Source organism: Theropithecus gelada, chromosome 20 (assembly GCF_003255815.1).
Source record: "Theropithecus gelada isolate Dixy chromosome 20, Tgel_1.0, whole genome shotgun sequence".
NCBI classification, from domain to species: Eukaryota; Metazoa; Chordata; class Mammalia; order Primates; family Cercopithecidae; genus Theropithecus; species Theropithecus gelada.
Genome location: NC_037688.1, coordinates 67,949,469 through 67,964,822, shown reverse-complemented (window position 1 = coordinate 67,964,822; position 15,354 = coordinate 67,949,469).

The window sequence follows — 15,354 nt, the reverse complement described above, 5'->3', positions numbered from 1 at the left end:
AAAAAAAAAAAAAAAAAAAAAAAACAGAAAGAGAAGTCTTGATCTGTGATCTTGGGAAAAGCTATTCACATCAAGGATGCCATCTTCTTCTGGCGAAAAACTTCCCTCTTGTGAGATTACAAACCAAAAGTTCAAGGTCCTGAAGTTTTGCTGTAGCGTAGATAGCAAGGACATTCTTTCTCTGATGTTCTCAGAAGATCCAATCTTCAGGTTCTAGATTGTGAAGGAATTGATTGTCCCAAGTCAGTGAGCCATAAAAAGCTTTCAGTACCTGGTGAAAATACACTGTAGCATAATGATCTACTGTTATAATACCAGCCCTCTTGCATGGGAAAGCAACTAAAAAATATGCATTGAAAATGACAATTGACAATTGAAATGTTTAAATGGCCCATGAGGTGGCCAAATGCACCTGAAGCTTTGTCTTCCCAGGAATACGGATTTGACAAACCAAACATTGGCTATGAACTATTTTAGCAATTTATAAGTCAGCACACCAATACATATTTAATTTGGATCATTTTATCTTTTCCATGATAAGTCATGGAATGCACAGCCTTTTATTTTTCGTTTTTAGACAGAGTTTCGTTCTTGTTGCCCAGGTTGGAGTGCAATGGCGCTATCTCGGCTCACCGCAATCTCCGCCTCCTGGGTTCAAGCGACTCTCCTGCCTCAGCCTCCCAAGTAGCTGGGATTACAGGCATGTGCCACCACCTCCGGCTAATTTTTTGTATTTTTAGTAGAGATGGGGTTTCTCCATGTTGGTGAGGCTGATCTCGAACTCCCGACCTCAGGTGATTTGCCCGCCTCAGCCTCCCAAAGTGCTGGGATTAGGAGCGGTGTGAGCCACCGCGCCCAACTGCAGAATTTTTTTTTTTTTTTTCTCTTTTTTGAGACGGAGTCTCGCTCTGTCGCCCAGGCTGGAGTGCAGTGGCGCGATCTCGGCTCACTGCAAGCTCCGCCTCCCGGGTTCCTGCCATTCTCCTGCCTCAGCCTCCGGAGTAGCTGGGACTACAGGCGCCCGCCACCTCGCCCCAGAATTTTTAATAACAAACGCTTTAAGGAGTCAGGAAGGACAAGGTGGCCATCTTGATTCTCCATGAGTCCATGGTTAACATCGGACTTATGTGCTCTTGAATATCCGTTGTTTCTCTAATTTACGTGCATAGCATTGATACTTAATGGGTTATCATAGGTAATTTGACTTAGACTTTGGAGTTCATTCAAATTGTATATCTAGGCTGGGCAAACCCACAAAAAAATTAGCTGGGCATGGTGGCACAAGCCTGTAATCCCAGCTATTTGGGAGGAGGTGGGAGAATCCCTTGAACCCGGGAGGAGGAGGTTGCAGTGAGGGGAGATCTCTCCACTGCACTCCAGCCTGGGCGACAGAGTGAGACCCTGTTTCAAAAACAATAAAAAAGACAGGCGTGGTGGCTCACGCCTGTAATCCCAGCACTTTGGGAGGCCGAGGCGGGCAGATCACAAGGTCAGGAGATGGAGACCATCCTGGCTAACACGGTGAAACCCCGTCTCTACTAAAAATACAAAAAATTAGCCGGGCGCGGTGGCGGGTGCCTGTAGTCCCAGCTACTCGGGAGGCTGAGGCAGGAGAATGGCATGAACCCAGGAGGCGGAGCTTGCAGTGAGCTGAGATCCGGCCATTGCACTCCAGCCTGGGCGACAGAGCGAGACTCCGTCTCAAAAAAATAAATAAATAAATATAAAAAATAAAAAGCTGGTATGCTCCATTAATTCCTGCAGTCCCGACAAAGGCAGCCTAGGAATTCTAGATGAATGGAATGAATAACAACTTGCTAGGAATACATAGGAAACGAAATGACTATTCACAGAACCCAATAAAAGCCTTCCACTAGAAACTAAAAAAAAAAAAAAAAAAATGGTTATATGTATATGCATACACAAGCAAAGCCAGAAGCCAGAAGAGAATAAATAGCAAATGAATGAAAATTAGAAGGAAAAACAAATAAATAGGAAACTGTCTCTAAATTTTTTTTTTACTCAATCTACCCTGAATGCTACAGCATTACTCAGGGCCCCAGAAAATACACATAATACTCTATTTCTGATACACAATTCAATGTCCTTAAGTCCACCAATATCACCATACATTCTGTGCAATCAAGACATTTACTCAGCTGGGCACAGTGGCTCACACCTTTAATTCCTGCACTGTGGGAAGCCAAGGCGGGTGGATCACCTGAAGTCAGGAGTCGGAGACCACCCTGGCCAACATGTCGAAACCCCATCTCTACTAAAAATACAAAAATTAGCCCGGTGTCGAGGCACACGCCCGTAATCCCAGGTACTCGGGTGGCTGAGACAACAGAATTGCTTGAGCCTGAGAGGAGGAGGTTGCAGTGAGCCCAGATTGCGCAACTACACTCCAGCCTGGGTGATAGAGGGAGACTCCATCTCAAAGAAAAAAAACAAAGATTGTACACCTAAAGTTAACGTTGGCATGTCCTTGATTACAGGAGGCCAGCAAATAATTTACTTATGAATAATATGCGGGTGGCAGCCCTTCTCAGATGCCTGAGGCCTTTTCTTGCTCAGTAGACAGCTATCTGGCTGTTACATGATGTTAGGAACAGCTATTCATTTGGAAAAGGGTGTTGCAATGACCTTCCCTTTTGCATAAGAAGATGGGGGTGCTGGGATCCTGAGATTTTAAATTTTCCTTTACAGCGTACCCATATGTGCTCAATATTGAAAAGACATGACAATTGGTCAGGCGTGGTGGCTCACACCTGTAATCCCAGCACTTTGGGAGGATGAGGTGGGCGGATCAGAAGGTCAAGAGATCAAGACAATCCTGACCAAAATGGTGAAACCCTGTCTCTACTAAAAATACAAAAATTAGTTGGGCATGGTGGTGGGCGCCTGTAGTCTCAGCTATTTAGGAGGCTGAGGCAGGAGAATCGCTTGAACCCAGGAGGCGGAGGTTGCAGTGAGCCGAGATCGCACCATTGCACTCCAGCCTAGCAACAGAGGGAGACTCTGTCTCAAAAAAAGAAAAGAAAAGAAAAGAAAAGAGATGTCAATTGCAGTGCAAAATATCTGTTCCCTTTTGGTCTCCAGTGCCACTGTTACCCCATTCATCACCAATTTTTGTTGATGTCTCTTCTTGACTACTTTTTTTTTTTTTTAGAGATGGAGTCTCACTCTATTGTCCAGGCTGGAGTGCAGTGGTGTGATCTCAGCTCACTGCAACCTCTGCCTCCAGGTTCAAGCGATTCTCCTGCCTCAGCCTCCTGAGTAGCTAGGACTACAGGCGTGTGCCACCACATCCAGCTAATTTTTGTATTTTTAGTAGAGATAGGAGTTTACCATGTTGGCCAGGCTGGTCTTGAACTCCTGACCTCAGGTGATCCACCCACCTTGGCCTCCAAAGTGCTGGGATTACAGGCGTGAACCACCATGCCCAACATTTTTTTTTTTTTTTTTTTTTTTGAGATGGGGTTTCCCTATGTTATCCAGGCTAAGCTCGAATTTATTTTTATTTTTATTTTATTTATTTATTTATTTATTTTTTGAGATGGAGTTCTGCTCTTGTTGCCCAGGCTGCAGTGCAGTGGCGCAATCTCGGCTCACTGCAACCTCTGCCTCCCAGGTTGGCAGTAGCTGGGACTACAGGTGCCCGCCACTATGCCCAGCTACTTTTTGTATGTTTGGTAGAGATGGGGTTTCACCACGTTGACCACACTGGTCTCAAACTCCTGACCTTAGGTGATCCGCCCACCTCGGCTTCCCAAAGTGCTAGGATTACAGGTGCGTGCCACTGCACCCGGCCTGGGCTTGAATTTCTGACCTCAAGCGATCCTTCCTCCTCAGGCTCCTGAGTTGCTGAAATTACAGGTGCACATCACCTTGTCCGGCACTAGAAATATGATTTTGTCACAACCCCAGATCCCTCTCATTCCCTTTCATAGGAAGACACTGAGCACCAGAGAAGCTTGAGCCAAGAACTAGGGAAACCAAGATTTAAACTCATTTCTATTGGGTGCCAAACCTCTCTCTGCCTCCTTCTATTGGACGTGGCTGGGCGCGGTGGCTCCGCCTGTGATCCCAGCACTTTAGGAGTCCTAGGTGGGTGGATCACCTGAGATCAGGAATTTGAGACCAGCTTGGCCAACATGGTGAAACCCTGTCTCTACTAAAAGTACAAACAATTAGCTGGATGTGGTGGCCGGTGCCTGTAATCCCACCTACACGGGAGGCTGAGGCAGGAGAATCGCTTGAACCCGGGAAGCAGAGGTTTCAGTGAGCGGAGAGCATGCCATTGCACCTTAGCCTGGGAAACGAGTGAAAGTCCATCTCAAAAAAATTGGAAAAAAAAAAAAGAAAGAAAAAAGAAAATCAGAGCCTTTGGTGCCTTTGTCTGCAACACTCTGGAGTAATTCTGTCCCTGCCTGAAAGTGATCTCCTCAAGGCAAAGTCTGGGTCTCCTTCCTCTTGTGTGCTCAGCCCTGGCCTATCTGTGCCACACTAGGTGCTCAGTGAAGGCTTGCCCATGGAAAGTATGGGTTTCAGGCATACCAAGACTTGGAGCTGCAGAGGCTGTGAGTGACAAGCGTTGGAGTGCTATGCCCACCGGGAAATGGGTCTATCTCAGAGTTGCGCCAATAAGCTGGGCTCCCTCCGACGCCAGTGCTCATAACTCCCCTACCCAGGGTGGACCCCTGCAGATGGTCAAGTATGTTGGCTCCATACTTGCCTTGAGTAGCTGGGCGCAGTGGCAGGGCGTGATGGTGAGAGGTGACAACGTGCTAGCAGCTCTCGCTAGCTCTCGGCGCCTCCTTGGTCTCGACGTCTGCTCTGGTGGACGTCTGCTCCTCATCTGCTCGACGTCTGCCCTTCAGCCCGCCGCTGCGCTGTGGGGACCCCTCTCTGGGGCTGGCCGAGACTGGAACCGGATCCCTCTGCTCTTGGGGAGTTGTGGGGCGAGAGGCGCGGGCCGGAGCCGGGGCTGAGCGCGATGCTCGCGGGCCGGCGCAGGTTCCGGGTGGGCGCGGACTCGGCGGGCCCCCTACTCTGCGCGGCCGGCGGGCGCCTGCTGGGCTTGATCTGGGAACGAGCTCCCTCTGGACTGCCGGAGTGCCCGGGCTAGGTGCCGCAAAGTCCCTCAAGTGCCATTGAGAGGTGAAGCCGGCTGGACTTCTGGGTCGGGTGGGAACGTGGAGAACTTTTCTGTCTACCTAAAGGTTTGTAAACGCACCAATCAGTATTCTGTGTGTAGCTAAAGGTTTGTAAATGCAGCAATCAGCACTCTGTGTCTACCTAAAGGTTTGTAAACGCACCAATCAGCACTCTGTGTCTGGCTAATCAGGGTATGGGACTTGGAGAACTTTTGTGTCCAGCTAAAGGACTGTAAAAGCACCAGTCAGCGCTCTGTGTCCAGCTAAAGGTTTGTAAACGCACCAATTAGCGCTCTGTCAAAATGGACCCATCAGCTCTCTGTAAAACAGATCAATCAGCGTTCTATAAAAATGGACCAATCTGCTCTCTGTAAAAGGGACCAATCAGCAGGATGTGGGTGGGGCCAGATAAGAGAATAAAAGCAGACCACCCATGCCAGGCGTGGCATTTTGTTTGGGTCACTTTGCATGCCGTGATTTACTTGTTCTTTTGCTCTTTGCAGTGAATTTTGCTGCTGATCACTCTTTGGATCAGTGTCACCTTTTTGAGCTGTAACACTCACCCGAAGGTGTGTAGCTTCACTCCTGAAGCCAGCGAGACCGCAAACCCACCAGAAGGAGGAAACTGAATACGCCTGAACGTCAAAAGGAACAAACTAGGGACACACCATCTTTGAATAACTGTAACACTCACCGCGAGCGTCTGCAGCTTCATTCTTGAAGTCAGGGAGAACAGTAACCCACAAATTCCAGACACAGTGGCTCGGGCCTGTAATCTCAGCATTTTGAGAGACTGAGGTGGGTGCGTCTCTTGAGGTCAGGAGTTTGAGACCAACCTGACCAACATGGCAAACTCCGTCTCTACTAAAAATAGAAAAATTAGCTGGGCTTAATGGTGTACGCCTGTAATCGCAGCTACTCTGGAAGCTGAGGCAGGAGAATCACTTGAACCCCGGAGGCAGAGGTTGTGGTGAATCCAAGATCGTGCCACTGCACACCAGCTTGGAACTCAGGGAGACTGTCTCAAAAATAAAGTAGATGGAGAGTCTGGGTGTGCGTGGTGGCTCATACGTGTAATCTCAGCACTTTGGGAGGCTTAGGTGGGAGAATCACTGGAGCCCAGGAGTTTGAGACCAGCCTGGGCAGCATAGGGAGACCCCATTTCTACCAAACACACAAAAAAATTAGGTGGGTGCGGTGATGCATACCTACTTGGGAGGCTGAGAAGGGAGGATTTCTTACTCCCAGGAATTTGAGGCTGCAGTGAACAGTGACCATGCCACTGCACTCCAGCCTGGGAGGCAAAGTCAGACACTTTCTCAAACAATAAAAATAAAGTGGGAGGATAATGGTGAGACATGCAGAGAAGGCGTGTTAGGCAGAGAGACCTCAGTAGGCAAAGTCCAAGAGACATGAAAGAGCCAGTGTGCAAGAGTAAATTCCTAGAACTCTGGGAGATGTCCGGAAGCAGAGAGAGCTGGTACTGGACTCCACCTGGTGTACAATCTTGGCATACATCTCCTACCAGGAAAATAAATGACATATTCTTTTATTCTGGCTTGTGTAAGATGGAAGAAAGCGTTTCTTCTGAGACGCAGTCTCCTCTGTCTCCCAGGCTGAAGTGCAGTAGCGCGATCTCGCCTCACTGCAACCTTCGTCTCCTTGGTTCAAGCGATTCTCCTGCTTCAGCCACTGGAGTAGCTGGAACTACAGGCACGTGCCACCACGCGCAGCTAATTTTTGTATTTTTAGTAGGGACGGGGTTTCACCACGTTGGCCAGGATGGTCTCAATCTCTTGACCTCGTGATCCGCCCGCCTCGGCCTCCTAAAGTGTTGGGATTACAGTCGTGAGCCACCATACCCGGCCCCTCTTTTTTTGAGATGGAGTTTCACTCTTGTTTCTCAGGCTGGAGTGCAGTGGCGTGATCTAGGCTCACTGCAACCTCTGCCTCCTGGGTTCAAGCAATTCTTCTGCCTCAGCCTCCCAAGTAGCTAGGATTACAGGCATGCCCCACCATGCCTGGCTTATTTATTTATTTATTTATTTATTTATTTATTTATTTATTACTGGAGATGGGGGTTCCACCATGTTGGTCAAGCTGGTCTTGAACTCCTGACCTCAGGTGATCCACTCACCTTGGCCTCCCAAAGTGTTGGGATTACAGGCGTGAGCCACTGCACCCGGCCAGCATTTTCTTGTAGTAAAGAAAGTGAAACCATGGACTGGTTATTGAAAGGGAAGAAAGTTAGAGAGTGAATCTTGGTAAGAAAAATAAGAAAAGCAAAAGGAAACAAAAACTTCCAGCTGTCTGGCTTGTATTAGTATTTACAATGTTTGTTGGCATCTTTCTTTGATCAGTGAAATGTGGCTGGGAGGAACCTGTGTCATTTTTTAGCAGAAACTTTCAGAGTCAGCAAGTGGCCGGGCATGTCTCTTTTCTTTGTGCCACAGGACTCTGGATGTTTCCAATGCAGACTAATCCAAGGCTGCTGTGGATGTGTCCTGTGGGAGAGAAATTGACTTAGTCGATTTCTCTGTGGACAATGGGGGTTATGCTGGGCAGGATGACTCATGCCTGTGATTCAGCACTTTGGGAGCCCAAGGTTGGCAGGTCACTTCAGGCCAGGAGTTCAAGACCAGCCTGGCTAACATGACGAAACCCTGTCTCTACTAAATATACAAAAATTAGCCAGTTGTGGTGGGGCATGCCTGTAATCCCAGCTACTCAGGAGGCTGAGGCAGGAAAACTGCTTGAACTGGGAGGTGGAGGTTGCAGTGAGCCAAGGTCATGCCACTGCACTCCAGCCTGCGCAACAGGGCAAGACTCTTATCTCTAAAAAACAAAACAAAAACAAAAGAGAGAATAGAGGTTGCTTGTTACTGCATCATAATCTTGTTTATTCTGACTGATGCATTAGAGGTACTAATAGCATGAGAGGAACAATTTCCTGAGACACAGTTGACCATGAATTTCCTCAAAACCCCTGAGAGCAGGCTTCTTAGGAGGAGACTCAGTGTGGAATCCCTTTCCAAGGTAGACCCTGGTTCTGTAGCAGGACGAGCCATGGACAAACCTCGGACATCGGATTAAAGAAGGAAGAGGTTTATTCGGCTGGGAGCATCGGCAGACTCGCGTCTTAAGAGCTAAGCTCCCCGAAAAAGAAATTTTTGGCCTTTTTAAAGGCTTACAACTTTAATGGGTCCACGTGAAAGGATCGTGATAAATTGAGCAAGCATGGGGAACGAGACTGGGGGCTACATGCATCAGCTAACAGAATAGGAAGTTTTGCAATGCTTTTTCATATAATGTCTGGAATTTACAGATAACACAAGTAGTTTAGGTCAGGGGTTGATGTCATTATTACTATTTTTTTAACTCCTAAGGCCGGGTGGTGGTGCCAAGGTTGTCTGGCTATTTATCTTACTTTTGTTTCTTTCTAACTTTTTGCTTTCTCTCTTTCCTCCTGTCTTGTGAACTAGGCAAGATGGTGGGAGGAGGGCAGCAGGAGTAGTAGTGGTCTCCTTTCTTAGTTCAGGTTCCAACTACAAACACTCACCGCCTGTGAGACCTTGGGCAGTTCACATTCACTCGCTGTGGCTCAGTCTGCTCAACTGTAAAATAGGTTAAATTCTGAAAGATCAAAATCCCTCACATCCAAAATCTCAAAAATCACAATCCCAAAGTGATAGTTCTTGTTGCCCAGGCTGAAGTGCAATGGTGCGATCTCAGCTTACTGCAACCTCCACCTCCCAGGTTCAAGCGATTCTCCTGCCTCAGCCTCATGAGTAGCTGGGATTACAGGTGTGCAGTGTGGTAGTGCCTGACTAATTTTTTTTCTTTTTAATAGAGACGGGGTTTCACCCTGTTGGTCAGGCTGGTCTCGAACTCCTGACCTCAGATGGTCCACCTACTTCAGCCTCCCAAAGTGCTGGGATTACAGGCATGAGCCATGGTGCCAGGCCCCTTATTTTATTTATTTATTTATTTATTTTTGAGTCTTTTTCTGTCACCCAGGCTGGATTACGGTGGCCCGATCTCGGCTCACTGAAAACTCCGCCTGCTGGGTTCAAGCAATTCTCTGTCTTAGCCTCCCAAGTAGCTGGGCTTACAGGCATGAGCCACCACACCCGGCTAATTTTTATATTTTTAGTAGAGACGGGGTTTCACCATCTTGGCCAGGCTGGTCTTGAACTCCTGACCTCGTGATCCACCCACCTTGGCCTCTTAAAGTGCTGTGATTACAGGCATGAACCACTGTGTCTGACCCCTTCAGTTTTTTAAAAACAACTTTATTGAAATAGATTTCACATAGCATGTGAATTCCCCATTTAAGGCATACAATTCAATGACTTTTAGTATATTCGCAAATCCTTTCTTTTTGTGTATATGTACCACATTTTCTTTGTGCATTCATCTGTTGATGGATACTTAGGTTGATTTCGTATTTTGGCTATTGTGAATAGTGCTGCAATAAACATGGGAGTGCAGATGTGTCTTTGATATACTGAGTTTCTTTCTTGTGAGCATATACCCAGCAGTGTGATTGCTGAATGATACGGTAGTTCTATTTTTAGCTTATTGAGGAAACTCCATGCAGTTTTCCATAGTGGATAAACTATTTTACGTTCCCACCGGCCAGGCACAGTGGCTCACGCTGGTAATCCCAGCACTTTGGGAGGCTGAGGCAGGTGGATAACAAGGTCAAGAGACCAAAACCATCCTGACCAAAATGGTGAAGCCCCATCTCTACTAAAAACACAAAAATTAGCTGGGTGTGGTGGCACACGCCTGTAGTCACAGCTACTCGGGAGGCTGAGGCAGGAGAATCGCTTGAACCCGGGAGGCGGAGGTTGCAGTGAGCTGAGATCTCCCCACTGCACCCCAGCATGGGCGACAGAGCAAGACTCTGTCTCAAACAAACAAACAAACAAACAAAAAACATTCCCACCAAGAGTGTTTGAGTGCTCCTGTGTCTCTGTGTCCTTGTCAGCATTTGCTGTTTTCTAACTTTTTGATAGTCGCCATTTTAATTGAGGTTAGATGAAATTTTGTTGTGGTTTTGATGTGCATTTCTATGATGATTAGTGATATTAAACATGTTTGCATTTACCTGTTGGCCACTTGTATGTCTTCTGTTGGAAAATAGCTATTGAGATATTTTGTCTTTTTTTTTTTGGCCAATGCTGTCGTTCATTGCGTGGAATGGGGGTGTGGGGGTTAGTGGGGCGTGGGGGCCATGATGGGGGCACTGCTGCCTCTGCTCGTCAGTACATTAATCACGGCGGTGGGACCCCAGCCTCGCCCCCGCGCCCTGCGCAGCCAGGACAGCCCGCCCCTCGGCGCCGGTGCTGGAGGGAGCCAGGGTGCTGCTCCCTGAGGTCACCGCGGGACGCGCGGGGACGGCGGCTGTGCAGGTTATTGAGTGAGAGCGGTGGGGGCAGCGGGAAGCCGGCGGGCCAAGTATTGCACTTAGAAAACAATCCTCGGCCGGGCGCGGTGGCTCAAGCCTGTAATCCCAGCACTTTGGGAGGCCGAGACAGGCGGATCACGAGGTCAAGAGATGGAGACCATCCTGGCGAACACGGTGAAACCCCGTCTCTACTAAAAATACAAAAAACACAAAAAACTAGCCGGGTGAGGCGGCGGGCGCCTGTACTCCCAGCTACTCGGAAGGTTGAGGCAGGAGAATGGCGTGAACCCGGGAGGCGGAGCTTGCAGTGAGCTGAGATGCGGCCACTGCACTCCAGCCTGGGCGACAGAGCGAGGCCCCGTCTCAAAACAAAAACAAAAACAAACAAACAAAAAGAAAACAATCCTCATCAGACGGAGGGTTACCTAGAGGGCAGGTGGCAGGAGGGGTTCCACAGCCGGCTCCTCTCTGCTGCTGGGTCGCCCTGTCCCTATTTTACAGCTGGGGAAACTGAGGCACCAAGGGGAAGGGAGTCCCCTCCCACGCCAGGCCGCCGCCGGGGGCAGGGGCGATGGGGGTGGGCGCAGGGCGATCAGGGGGTACGGCTGGGGGCTGGGAGGGGGCTGCTCCCGGGCCCAGCCCGTCCGTCCGACTACTGCTACCTATTGCTTCTTGAGGGGCTGACGGCCGGGGCAGCTCAGTGACGGCTTTGGTCTGGATGACGCCCTGCCCCCGGCCCGCCTGGGCCCCGCAGGACTGTTGGCCAGGGTCACAAGATAGACGAGAGGCGGGAGCACGCGGAGTTCTGGGGGTCCAGGCCGCCCGCCGCACAGGGCGAGGCCGAGTCCACGCCGTCCGGGTTGGACGCCGCGCTCGGGGCAGCGGGTGTGGACCCCAGGCGCGTCATGGACCTGTTGGCCAGGCACGCGGAGGCCGCGGGGCGGGGCGCGCCGTGGCTTCGCCCATTTTTCAGTGCGATTATTTGGGATTTTTGTTTTTGAGTTCTTATATATTCTGAGTATTAATCCGTTGATGGATGAATAGTTTGCAAAAATTTTCTCCCATTCTGTGGGTTGTCTCTTCACTTTGTTTGTTTATTTATTTATTTTAGACAGAGTCTCACTCTAGAGCCCAGGCTGTAGTGCAGTGATGTGATCTCGGCTCACTGCAACCTTGGCCTCCAGGGTTCCAGCGATTCTCCTGCCTCAGCCTCCCTAGTAGCTGGGGATTACAGGCACCCACCACCATCCCCAGCTAATTATTCGTATTTTAGTAGAGATAGGGTTTCAGTATGTTGGCCAGGTTGGTCTAGAACTCCTGACCTCAAGTGATCTAACTGCCTTGGCTTCCCAAAGTGCTGGGATTACAGGCATGAGCTACTGTGCCTGGTCCACTTTATTTTTAATTTTAATTTAACCTTTTTTTTCTGTCCAAAAGCTTTTTAGCTTGATGTAATCCTATTTATCAACTTTTGCTTTGGTTGCCTGTGTTTTTGATTTCTTGCCTGTCAAGAAATCTTTGCCTAGACAAGTGTTATAAAGCATTTCCCCAATGTTTTCTTCTAGTAGTTTTGTAGTTCCTTTTCTTTTCTTTTCTTTTTTTGAGACAGAGTCTCTGTCACCCAGGCTGGAGTGCAGTGGCATGATCTCAGCTCACTGCAACCTCCGCCCCCTGGGTTCAAGCAATTCTCCCGCCTCCCTTCCTAGTAGCTGGGATTACAGGTGTGTGCTACCATGCCTGGCTAATTTTTGTATTTTTAGTAGAGACGGGGTTTCGCCATGTTGGCCAGGCTGGTCTCAAATGCCTGAGGTCAGGCAATCCTCCCGCCTCGGCCTGGGCTGGGATTACAGGTGTGAGCCACTGTGCCCAGCCTGTAGTTTCTTACATGTAAGTTTTTAATTAATTTTGATTAATTACTTTTATATATGGTGAAGCATAGGGGTCTAGTTTTATTTTTCACACATAGATACATCTCATTTTCCCAGCAGCACTTATTGAAGATACCGTCTGTTTCTCCAAGGTATGTTTTTGGTGGCTTGATGAAACATGAGTTGGCTGTAAATGCATGGATTTATTTCTGGGTCCTCTATTGTGTTCCACTGGCCCATGAAATCCTTCCTTTCCAATATTATAAAGTCACTATTTTCCCGTTTCCCTCCTGTAACCCTTGCTGTGTTTGGGCCAAGCAGGGCAGATAGGACCCAGAACTTGATGTGGACAGGTGAGGCCAGAGCCTCTCTAGGCTGCTCAAGAAATCTGCGCTGAGGTCCTTGGTCTGCAGGGAGAACCAAATCCCCATTGATGACCCCACAAAAACACTGTTAGGTAAGCCACGGTGTGAAACAGCTTGAGAAATAGAATCTGTGTCATATCCAACATTTACTCACACTCATGATTGGGCGACTGGGATAGCTAAGCAGGAGGAACCGGAAGAGCACCCTCTTCACCTGCATGTTCAGGTCCCCTTTACGTCACCTAGGGCGCGTGTCTGGAAGCAGGGGTTTCTGGGATAGGGGCAGGCTATGGTTGGGAGCAATGGGGGTGGTGGGCCCTGGGCAGTGGGGGTGGCGGTGTTAGTGAAATGTCTGAGGCAGAGTAGAAATCAGGAGGGACAGCATTCCAGCAGGATTCAGAGATAGGTCAGTAGGTAGGCAGACAAAGGATCAGGTGGCCTGGGACTTAGAGGAGCAGTTGGAGTTGGAGGAGAAGGGCCCTGTTTTCCTCCAGTCTTCTTCTGTTTGGGTGCTGAATTAGCACTCCACTGCAGCCCCAACCCCTGTCCCTCCCCTACCCTCACTCCCTGAGTCTTAAAACCCATTCCTTCATCTCCAGCATGCATCTTCTTTTTTTTTTTTTTCTTTTTTTTTTCTTTTTTCTTTTTAGAGACGGAATCTCACTCTTGTTGCCCAGGCTGCAGTGCAGTGGTATGATCTCAGCTCACTGCAACTTCCACCTCCCAGATTCAAGCAATTCTCTGTGCCTCACCCTCCCAAGTAGCTGAGATTACAGGTGCACACCACCACACCTGGCTAATTTTTGTATTTTTTAGTAGAGATGCGGCTTCTCCATGTTGGCCAGGCTGGTCTCGAACTTCTGACCTTAGGTGATCTGCCCGCCTCAGCTTCCCAAAGTGCTGGGATTACAGGTGTGAGCCACAGTACCCAGCCGCAGCATGCACCTTCTTAAGGACAGTTCCTTTCTGGAATTTTCCTAAGGTTCTGATTTCTAATCCTTCCTAACCCAGTTCACTGCCCCCACCATCACCCTCTGTCCACTCATTCTGCCTCACTTTCTCCTTTCCTGATTCCCACAATTTCCAACAATCAGTCTTGGCCTCAGATTGCCGCCCTTCAGGTTCCAGTATTCCTTGGGTCGTCTCTCTCCCCTGATCCTCTCTGATTAGGGGTAGCGGGTGTGAGTTGGAATTAAAGCCAGCCTTTATTGGAGTCCTAGGGCTGGATTCTGCATTGTGCTCCGTTGTGTCATTGCACCTTCTTGTTTCCGCCTTCTTTCTGCCCTGCTTCATCCTCTTCATACTCTAAGCCCTGCCAGCCCATGCTGACCCCACCGGTGGAGCGCCGCTCCTTCCCACCTGCTGCTTTTCCATCTCCCTCTCTCCATCTTCTGCTCCTGGTCTTTCCTGGCACGGAGGCCCGAGTTCTGAGCTCTTGCCTTTTCCCGGGGCACCGTCCTGCTCCTCCTCATCACCCCCGGGCAATGGCCCTGGACTCCTCCTCCGGCTGCTGTGGGCCTGGGTCACCGGGGTCAGCGTGGCCCGGCGGACAGCGCAGTCACACCCCGGGGCGGCGGCGGCAGGTGCAGTGCGAACGGCGCCCCCTGTAGGCTGGTGTGGGCGCTGCCTGGAGGCTGCTGTGGCGGCGCCGCCTGGAGGCTGGGTAGGGCGCCGCCTAGAGGCTGCTGCGGCGGCGACGCCTGGAGGTTGATGTGGCGCCACCTGGAGGTTACCGTGGCGCTCGTTGGTGCCCAGCGCCCCGCCCGGGGCTTCCTGGCTGCGTCGCTGCTGCCCCGACCCAGGGCCGCAGGGCCCGGGTTCCACTTGGCGGCGTCTTCTAGCGAGTCGCCTTCCCTTCTCCGAGAAGTCGGCCGTGCAGCAGCTAACGCCGCTGCTGCTCGGGTCACCGCAGGTAGCCATATTCCCCTCGGGGGCCGGCCGGGCTGTCGCCTCAGGCCGCCCATTCTGCTCCGACCGCCGCCGCCTCTCCCTTCCCGCAGCCAGAGGAGGCGAGGGAGCGACCCCCAGGCACTGGGCGGCCGCCGCTTACCCAGCCTCCAGAGGGGCGATGGAGAAAGACGCCAGGAAGCGGAAGGTTCCCGCGGTTTCGAGGGTCGCCCGGGGCTTCCTGCTCGCGAGCAGCTGCCGGGACCCTCCCTGCCAAGTTGCTCCCCGAAAAGCTCTAAGGTTCTCGGGCCTGCAGGCAGTGACAGTTTCCCCCTGACTGTGATGTAAGGCTGCAAACTCGAAGCCAGGCATTTTCTGCATATTCTTAAATAGGATGTTTCAGTCAAAGCCTTGATAATATAACCAATCTTTCTGATTATAGCCTGCTTATAAAGAGAACATATGTACATGAAAATAAGAATGTTTATGAATAGTTTCCAAAGTTTGGAGGGATCAAGTAGGGAGAAAAAACAAACGCTTCCACCCACCTTTGTTCACAAAAATATGCTTTACCAAATCGGTGTAAATTATAGATAACTTCTAAGAAAAACGTTTCTTCAATCCAGAAAACAAAACAAGGGCTGGGCGCGGCGGTTCAGGCC